This window comes from Onthophagus taurus, chromosome 2 (assembly GCF_036711975.1).
Source record: "Onthophagus taurus isolate NC chromosome 2, IU_Otau_3.0, whole genome shotgun sequence".
NCBI lineage: Eukaryota > Metazoa > Arthropoda > Insecta > Coleoptera > Scarabaeidae > Onthophagus > Onthophagus taurus.
The window spans coordinates 13,113,153-13,123,914 of NC_091967.1; the positions used below are offsets into that span (position 1 = coordinate 13,113,153).

At 32.1% G+C, this 10,762-nt stretch overlaps 1 protein-coding gene and 2 long non-coding RNA genes across 4 annotated transcripts in view; 1 reads left to right on the plus strand and 2 right to left on the minus strand.

The window, feature by feature from the left end:
* Window positions 1–10,762, minus strand: part of LOC111425821 (limbic system-associated membrane protein) — a 69,131-nt gene that overhangs the window by 35,439 nt on the left and 22,930 nt on the right. The window lies entirely within an intron of this gene.
* LOC139429009 (uncharacterized) lies at window positions 594–9,782 on the minus strand. Of its 2 annotated transcripts, none has more exons than XR_011639717.1 (3): window positions 9,696–9,782; window positions 9,458–9,641; window positions 594–8,050 (listed from the first exon to the last, which is right to left on the minus strand). It is a non-coding gene; the product is annotated as an uncharacterized lncRNA (long non-coding RNA). The 2 variants fall into 2 exon arrangements; XR_011639718.1 differs by lacking the exon at window positions 594–8,050 and adding an exon at window positions 9,092–9,403.
* LOC139429011 (uncharacterized) lies at window positions 8,085–9,093 on the plus strand. The gene is made up of 2 exons (XR_011639720.1): window positions 8,085–8,382; window positions 8,441–9,093. It is a non-coding gene; the product is annotated as an uncharacterized lncRNA (long non-coding RNA).

The following is a 10,762-nucleotide window of genomic DNA, read 5'->3' on the forward strand; positions in this document are numbered from 1 at the left end:
CTATAATATTTTCTCCTATTTTTATTTTGTTGTTTATTTCGTTTTAATAAATATGGAAATGTACCAACTAAACTAATATCGTAATTCCAACATTTTGATAAAACGAGTAAATGTTGTAAAGAGCAATCTTACATAGTGAATTCAATCTCTGACTTGCCAAAGAGGTAGGGGAGAAAAAGAAATCGGATTTAAGCCAGTAAATTTCCCACCGTTCCGTTCCGTCCGTCTTCTATTGCATTTCTTAATCTGCATCGAACTGATTCGGCTTCCTCCTCCAATAATGGAAATAACTCGATCGGCATTCGGACTGCTCCAACTCGTTCGCTTAATATTGAAAACGGTTTAGAATGCGTTAGAAACGTTGGAGACGAAAAGACGTTCCCAGCATAAAACGGCCGCAGACGGCAAATTAGAACGGTAATCTACTTACAGTTCTTGAACTTTATAATGTCATATTGAAAGACACGTGCTTGAATGCCGAGTTAATCTAGAGTTGATTAGCAAATTAAGTTTGAGTCGAACAAAAGTAACTCATCGAGCGTGATTTGAAAGATAATAATAAAAAATATATCGGATAGGTATTTAAAAATAGATTTAAGTTTTTTTAAATTTTATTTTTATCGTACTATGTCGCTTTTAACACAATTTGTCTTGCTAGCTGGAATTGATACTTCAATGTGTCCGGCAATTGAAGCTATCTCATCAATTAAGTTGTCCGATTGTTCCAACTGTTTTCTTTTACTTACACGAACTCTACATCAATTTCTAAAGCAATAATCGTACAAATCAATTGCACGTGTTACTCAATTCAAATTATTAGTACGGTTATTTATACAGGTAATTTTAGTTGTTATGTTTTAATCTTGAGACTTAACGGCTTAAGTTTCATGTCAATTGTGTTGATAGCTGTGGCAATATTGGTAGATATACACAAATAAACAGATAATCCACAAATAATCCTTCATACGTGCAAAAGCCGCTTCAAAATTACTTTAGTACAATTTCGTAATTTTATTGAAAAATGGAGGTTTCGCAACCCATTCGCAAGTGAACTATTAGATCAAGTATAAAAGACAAGTCATTAAGTGAAATAGCTAAAATTATTAGGTAGATCAAGAAATTGAGTGGAGTTCATAAACATAATAAGATAACTATGACATGATGTACCTGAACCAGTCAGAAATGTGTTATGAAAACAAGGTTTGTATTGAAGTGTAACTTAAAAATGCATGGAAACTTTTTGGAATAAGATAAATTTTACATTGTGTATGATATAGGTCCGAACCTAGACTGCCATTAATGGTAATGTAATCTATACATGAACTTATGTTTGTTTTCTTAGGGGACGTTTTCTCCCTTTTCAACGCCACTTTCTTTACTATCTCAACCCACTGGATTTTTCTACAATTTCTTTGGTTTATTTATCTGATACCAATTTAGCCGTTTCTCTTCTATATTCTTTACTAAAATATTCAAGCTTAGTTTTTCGCAGACGATCTTGTTTCCTACTTCGTCTCTTCTGGTTTAGCTCCACCTGTTATTTTTGGTTTGTGTCTGTCTAACATTGTCCATGTTTCCGACTCGTAGGTGAGTGTGGGTGTATAAATGGTTTTATATAGATAAATTTTTGCTTTGGCGTTTAGTTCTTTCTTACGCATCGGGTTATTATGTATTTAGTAACCAGTGTTGCCAACCCTAACGATTTATCGGTAGAGTAGATCTACCGATATAGAAGATAGTCTACCGATTTTCAAAATTTCCATTATTTACGCATCTAAGAGCAAAAGTGCAAGACAATATTAGGATTAATATTTGCTACAACCTTCATTCTAAGAATATTTTTATCGATATTTAAGCATTTGAGAGCAGAACTGCAAGAGAGCAATATTGTTAAGAATAAAATTTACTACAATTTTGGTTCTAAAAGTTTTTTTGGTAATATGCTCAGATTTCCCAGTGTTATCATCAACAATTTACAAAAAACACCGAATACATTAAATTTTAATATTTTCGTATTCTTCTCGATATCTATGCATCTGAAAGCAAAACTGTAAGAGAACAATATTGTTAAGAATAAAATCTGCTACAACTTTTGTTCTAAATGTTTTTTTTTAACATGCTCTGATTCTCGAGTGTTATCATTGACAACTTGTAAAACAACGAAATTCATCAAATTTTCGTCTTTTCGTGTTTATCTCCATATTTAAGCTGATCATAGGTTGGTAACAAACTTAGTTGCTTTTGCTATTTGGTTGCGTGTTTCTTGATCTATTTTATCATCTGTACTAATCACGATTCATAGATATTCGATATACCGTTAATTTTGGTTGTTCAAAGACAATTCGGAGTGATTTACCACAAAACGTGACTAACTTCTTGTCCTTAGGTCCAAAATGTAGTCTCTTGATTAGTATTCATGGCAACATTTTTACAGATATTACTATATGCTTTGTATTTGGGTTTTGAAAGTGAAATAAATAAAGTATTAAAAATAAATTTAATTTAATAATTAAATATTCGTCAAATCCTGGTATGACATATTCACGTTAGCAACATAAAAAGTAAGTAAATACGATTGTAATAGCTTGTAAATATTGAATCGGAAACGTTTCGGTTTACGTAAAGGGTGGTTCATTGCAGGACAAGGAAAGCAATCATTTTGTTAATTTAGCAAGAACCGGTTAGCTAAAAGGTTTTGAATCAAAGCAACGAAAATAGAATTTAAAGGACTGTTAAAACAAAGCCCTTTGTAGGCGTTTGTAGACTGTGTATAGTTTCGTGGTGTAGGTAAAGTACTTTCTCTCTGTCGCCGTTTAAATTACTTCAGCAATTGTAACCACTCCCCATGACCTAATTTTAACTTAAAGGTAATATGAAAAATTATTTCGTGTTACCTCGCCAGTTATTGATCAATTTCGTATTTTTATATCAAGAATTTAAATGGAAAAATCATTATGTTTTTATAGTCATACGTGGAGTACAAAATGCGGTTAGATTTACGTGATATATTCGTTGTGGTAGGTGACGATATTTTTTGTGACAGGAAATTTATCATGAAAATCCTGGGTCAGAGGAGGATGACCAAAAAAAAACGAAAAAAGAGGTGACGCGCTGATGCCTGTCAGAGTGCATGTTTACTTTATGACTTCGCCCCCATAGTCAATTTACATTAATCATCATTACGCGTGCCGTGTGTCGACATAACGGCTCAACGAGCTCTTCGCTGACTACGGACCCGTTTTAAAATATATGGGGGCTCTTCTTTGTACCATTCGGCTATTTGCATACGAATCAAATCTTCACTTTCAAAAAGAAATAAAAATCGTTGAGAATAAATACAACGGTGATGTAAAAAAAGGAAATTTCTAGATATAAATTTCGGTAATGTTAATATAAGTATTAATTTATTATAATAGTTTAGAAACCTATTTGGTATTTATTGATTTTAGTTCGGTATAGCGAGATTATCGTAAATTAATACTTGGCAAACTAATTTAGAACTATACTTCAAACAAACAAGTATGAACTATTTAATTTAAGTGATAGAATTTATAAAAATTGAAACGTTTTATAGAACAAAAGAAAAATTCTGCAAACTAAATATATTTTGTAATTTATGAAAAAGTATTGGATTACAATAAAGTTACAGAATGCATTTTGACGATTAACTCCATAAATACTAACTGACAGATTGTACAGTTCCAATTTAAAATTGACAAAAAATAACAGCCATTAGTGTCAATCTCAAAATTGTAGTGGCCGATATATACCATTTTACTGATCTTGTTATTTATGGCAAAAAATATTAAAAAATGGCTGCTTTGAAACATAAATGGTATTACATTTATTGTGCAAGCGTATTCTTTGTACAATAAATGACCAATAAGCGTTCGTATTGTGTCGTTCAAAACCTTAAAAAGATGTTATAATGAAAACGAAAGGAAATGAAGATTCTATCTCGGTGCAAGTAACAGACAACATAAAGCTTAATGTCTCTTGGAAGAACCGTTAAAGAGAATGCCGAGTCTCGTTCTTAATGGGCATTAAAAAAGCACCACAATTTCCAACTCTCGAAAACTAACGAGATGGTTTGTTTAAGAAACGACTCGTTGAAGAACTTTGTTTGCGAACGTCCGAAACAAATGTAAAATCTCAGCAATTCGTCTATTTTACGTATATGGAGAGCTATTACGCGACGAGATCTCCATCTTCGACTGTATTTGTTGAATACACAGAGAACGAGCGATAGAATAGGAATCTTATGAAACGGATTTGTCTCGAAGCCCGGAAACGTTCTAGTTCTTATATTTAAAGAAACGAAGAGGGAATATGATAAAAGTCTATTGTGTAGCGACGCAACGTTCGAGCTTGGAATCGATTTTCGAAAAGGGAAAGAGGTGTAACGGATAAATTTGCGTCTCTGCTATCGGTGTCTCGAGCCGATTTCGATTCGGCGGAGCTTCCCAATCTAATATCCGGTTTTATTAGATTTCGGTACTTTGCCAACTCAACACGGCTACACGTCAAGTGCGTCGAAGTTGTCGCAATACACTTTGGAATCCGTGCCGATTGCAACACCCAGTTTAATAAAGACGGATTTAAACTTTTACGTGTCAACTTTATCTATTATTTACTTACAACAAACTTTAACAGAAAACTTTATTATATAGAAAATTCGTTTAACTCGCACTTCTATCTAAAACCGCAATAAAAATTCGATTGTTACATGATTTAAGTACGATATGAAGAAATTTCAACACTCGTAATCTTGGCTTAATAAATAAGCTTGTCACAACATGCGAAAAAATAATATTTACTACGGCAATAATTCAGTCTGATTAATTTGTCTTATGGAATTCTAGATTTGAAAGTTTTATAAGGTACGTAATGCAAAGTGAGTTGAATAAATTTAGGATGAAAAATGGGAATACTTTATATCTCGTTGTTTTATTTATGGTGTAAATTTCGCAAAATTTAAATCCTCAATATTAATTTTAGTTTTATCAAAAATTACCAAATCGATAATGAGGCAAAAACTTTTCATTCCACAGACCAAGTCAATCTCACGACGACCTTGTCTTCTCTTCTTTCCATTACTTGAAAATACATAGTTTATATCTAGAGATTCTCAATTACTTATACAGGACTAAATAAATATTGTGGCAAAGCTTGCTCCTAACCAGATTTGCAGAGAAACCCTATTGATATTTTAACGAGCTTCGTGATCAGAAGGGACTTGTAACCGTTCAATATTATAGAAGTATACGAATTGCAGATCAGTTCGGAAATCTCATCTATTTTTCAGACTCGGAATGAAAGGGATGAACAAGAAAGGGATAGAGGAAAAAGTTAGAATGGGTTAGGTTGGATTTCAAGATGGATATCTTGACCATGCGCAAAACCAGAATACGCTACCAAAAAATAGTTAGAAATGGCAACTTTGAGTGTTTACTAATGCTATAATTGTCGCATATACACAGAGTTGGCTAGAATATTGGTAGAAGTCTTAGAAAAAAGCACTAACTTGGTACGCAATAATAACACGTCCGCTATGATTTTTTAACCAGGTGGTGCAAGATTGATGGTACTATGTTTTAAGAGACCCAAAAAAACTCACATCAAGAAGTTGCATCTTGTATGTACAATGTGCAGGAAAACACACAAGGATGATGTTATTACAACAGTACAAGAACTTTTCTTTCTGGAATTGGATGTGCGTGCTTACAAAAATTCTTAAGCCACTGTAGTCATAAATCTGAGATCATCTAACCAGATTCCTGATGCACACCCAGGGATTCGGGAAGTGCTTTATCAAACAGTTCTTCCTTTCTATTTTTTCTAACAAAAAATATTGCAGTAGCAACAAAATTAACCACGTTCAGCACTAGTCAAGGACCTAGTTTTTGACCAGTTGAAGCCGGGATTTTTGGAGTTTTCTGAACAGTGGATAAATCACCTCATCCAGATTAAATCTATATGTTTAGCAATAAATTTTTTTTATTATAGATTCATCAACCTCAATAAATTTGGTCACTTGCGACTTATTAAATATTCTAGAGCGTGCAAATCTCGAATGTATACATTTCTCCAAAAATGGCAAGTTCATTTATGTCTTGCTAGAAACTGGAATTTTAGTGGAATAAAATGAAACGTTTTAAATTACGATATTCATCATTTTATAAGCCATTTTCGAAACGCAACTGGACAAATGTTATTTTTAGCTTTAGAAAGAAAGAAAGAATGATCATTGGAGACACCTGTGCCACCTGTGAGCCCTCTAGCTCCCCTTCCACGTCTCATGCATAATCAAAAGTACTTAGAGCGTCTGCAGTAATCGATTGCGCTCGTCGCTTTGCATTTATGTACATTTTATATACATTTAATAAAAAATTTCGGCGAAAAAATCACGTAATCAGTTGGATATTCTTTTTCATCTAACTTTGCTTTTATTTTTAATTGTTTTAACATTACTAAAAAAATAGTAAAAATAAAGTGTTTCCCTTTGCTATTGATTTAGTTCTAGAGATAAATTTTGAAAATGTTCAGGTTTATTGTTCCTAACATCTTTACAAGTTAAAGGAAAATTACTTAAATTAGTATTTCTAATCCCAGGAAAATTACCGGCAATGGAGTGAGTCTATTATCAGACTATTTCAGGAAATCTGTTATTTATTAACTTTTAATTGAAGGCAACTACTACGTGTTATATCTAAAGCAATATGATCATAATAAATAATAACATAAAATTAAATATATATATTTTTAAGTTTAATTGAGTTAATAACTACTTTTATATTCATAGTCAAGTGTAAGAATATTGCTTTTCCATAACTAAATCTCTTTAAAGCCTCTCTAAGATCTTATAGCTTCTAGTAAACAGAAGTCATAAAATTTTATTGCTTCAAGGATTTACTTAACTCCTACCACAAGCAATCCTGGTATATCGTAAGATATAAACTTTAGATGGTTTATGAAATTGCAAGTAGGTTATAAAGTTGTTAATCAAAATTGAGCCAATTACATTTAATTTATGTAATAAGTTTGATTTGGATGTTTTATTAAAAGTGTCAATATAAAACTTTTTGGAATATCACATCTAAAATTATTGACTTGAAAAACACTCTTAATTTCAATTTGATAAATTTTTCGTCTTTTAGACATTTGGTTCGTGCAAATTTTATGATCGCCCTAGTTGCCATAAAGTTAAGACGATTTGAATATCTTAACTCGTATTATTTTTAACTACCTTGTCATTAACATAAATTTAAGTAGTAGCATTGAAATATTTAAAAGCGATTTAATTACACTATAATAATAAAATTGTTACGTTACGATTTAGATGGTATTAAGCAGGAAATCGCTTACGGGATATTGAATAACAAGAAACAGTTCGTGTATAACGACTACGAATCCACGTGCGTATACACAGTGATATCGTGTTTGTCCATGTGGCACGAGTTTCTCGAATTAATAACGGGCGTAGATTCCATCCGGATCTGGATTACATCCACCGTTTGCCCTCTGTACAACGCCCCCGATATTACACACATACAGAGAGAGAGTGAGACACATACGGTAAACAACGATTCTGTCCGCAATGTATTTTTCTGACGGCCGGTCGAGGGAAAAATACGGTCGAAAACCGTGGTGAGGCCGTTCTACCCATGGAAAAGTTGCTGTAAAATGTATTCGGCGAAGAGTATAAAGAGAGGGCGAACCGAGGATTGATGTCGGACACGCCGCTAGATATCCATGTGTATATGTCACTCTGTCGTTCTTCGGTGGTCCGAACTTCCACCGTGACGAAGGGTACGTAACGATCGGGGTATAAATTTTCTTATACGAATGCATTTCAAGACCCCAACCTTATATCCCAACCATTCGATATCACTTGAAATATTTTATTTTCAACGTGAAAGATTGAATATTATTCTATTAGACATTTTTATTTTATAGAATTAAATAAAACAAAATAGGTTAACTTTGCATTTGCATAAATATTTTAATCGGCACCGATTTCGAAGTTTACAACTCCATCCTCAGCCGAAAACTATATAGAAGTAATAAAAATGCAATTAATCTACCGAGAGATCAAAAAAGCCGGTCCGCTAAAAACTACTTTCCAAAGCGCTTGATACCAATACTTACTGTCCTCGTCACAGCCTCCTCCCATCTCTACTAGTTTTTAATTTTCAACGTTCTTATTGGTCGACGAGGTGATATCGATTTTTAGTTTCAATGGTTTCGATCAGCTGAGCTCAGAGTCGTGTTCTTGGTTTTGGGGTTTGGTGTTTTCAATATTTCATTATGAGTTTATTGCGGTTTTATTTAATATTATCTGTCTTTATTAAGACAAAAATTCGATTGTGATTTTTCTCTAAGGTAAATAATTATTTTATTTTAAATCGGTTTGGTATAAATTTCGTTGATTTATTTTTAGGTTAAATCATGCCGTTCACCTTAGAAGAAGACAAGTTTCAAAGTTTCTTCTCCAATCTTATCTTCGAAATGGAGTAAAAGATCAAAATGGGGTATGAAAATATTCAACAAGTCTTTGTGTAGAGAAATTTAGGGAGACATGCCTGGAAAATGTAGTGAATTACCTTATGTCATGACATTAGGAAAGTTGTCAAAGTGGTTTGTTACAAGAATTCATTGAATAATTACATGATGATGAATTGGAAGAAGGATTTTTTCAACATGACAATGCAACTGCACGAACAAACAAAAGATTCCTTCATGAATTTTATGATGATTGGGTAATCGGTAGAGGATGTTGGCCATCTCACTCACCCGATCTAACCCTACTAAATTTCTTTTTATTCGGTCATTTCAAAAATTCTGTCTACAAAAACCGTTTACAGACCATAGAAGAATTGGAAGATGCAATACGACACAATGTTCAACAAATAACTGCAGAGCAACTTGTACAGGTCTTCGATAATATGAAAAGAAGAATCACTTTATGTTTAGAAAAGAATGGTCAAGATTTTGAATTCGTTTTATAATAAATAAAACTTCTAAACCTTTATTTTTATAATAAAATAAAAGATCTTTTTTTGATTTATGAAATAAATTAATTACAAAAGAATAGTTTAAAGGGTTTTCTTTTTATTAATTAATCCTTTTTAATTATTTTCATCATAATTTAAATTTACATCCACCAATCTAACTCCAGAGAGAATTCATTTCGAATTTTGTTTAACGACAGTAACATTTTTAATTTTGTGCGTGTGAGTTTTTAAGGTTATGTTTACTAAACTAAAAGTTTCCTCCCATTTCCCCACCACTATTAAAACAAGTGGAAGGAGGGTGTGACCGCTGTGACGAGGGCAGTAAGTATTGGCATCAAGCGCTTGGGAAAGTAGTTTTTAGCGGACCGGCTTTCTTGATCGCATTGTATCTTATAAGACAAAAAATCTTTTAACAAATGAAACAAACAAAACAAAATACTCACTGTCAACAGGCGAAGCTAACAGATGTAATCATCTTAAAAAACGTTTTGAAATGTTGAAAAATTTTTGAAAAAGTGAACAAATTTAAATTTTATACAATAACCAGAAAAATCGTTAAATTCGCAAAAAATCAAAATGGAGGAGACATGAGACGTGACGTGATGAGTAAAAAAGTTATAATGTAATCTAAAAAACAATGAACCAAATCAATTAAAGCCAAAATATCATAAAACAACTTACAAAATAAAAACTTTAGTTGAGTTTAAATAAAATTCTTCGTGAAAATCAATAATGAATTATTACGACGCAGGTATGACCATCTTGGCGGAGCGAGAAGAAGAGACTGGCGACGCTGGCGTCCGAGAACCAGAAAAGTAAGAACCCAATAAAACCGGTAACAATAAAAAATTTAAAAAATTAAATCTTTAAATTGAAATTAATTAGATATGAAAAAATAGGTTTGCGAAAGAGTTGAAGTTGTTCATTCAGGAGTTGAAAATTATTAATATTTTTATGTTTAGTAATTTCTAAAATTTCAAGAAAATCTAGTTTAGTGCTTTTATTACATGAATGTAAAAGTTCAACTCCTATATAATCTATATTATGACCAGTTTCTATGTGGTGTTTGAAGATATTTGAATTTATTACAAAACATAATACTGATTCTTTAATTTATAAACCTCTACAATTTAATGCTTTAACAGCCAAATTTCACAAGATTTTTTCTAATTACAATATTAAAATAGTTTTTTCAAATCGTAACACTATTTTAAATTTATTAACTAATCACACTAAAAAAGTTTTCAATATATTTGATGAGAGCGGTGTATACTTGGTCAGATGCTTTAATTATAAAAGTATATACAGGGTGTATCTAAATGACTGCAACAAACTTCAAGGGGTGGTTCTTTAGTGAATTTTAAGGGTACTTTGATATATGAACCATGGGCGACTTCGGCTCCCCTAAGGAGCTACACCCCTCCAAAAATGGCGGAAAATTTTGGTTTAATTTCTTTTTCTCAAAAACCATAAACGCTAGGAAAATGAAATTTGGGGAATATGTTTAACTCATAATAGGGCACGTTTTGATCCTATTTGTACTTTCAACCTACCCTTCTAAATTACTAAACGTAACCACCCCCTTTACATTTTTGCTAATATTTTTTTTATGCAGATGATAAATACATTAAAAAAAATTTATTTAGGTAGATGAAAGTATCCTAAAACTTTTTTGTCTCTCTAAAATTTTTCCAAAAACGACTAATTTTTGAGAAAAAAAATAATAAAGCAAATACTGCACGTTAAAC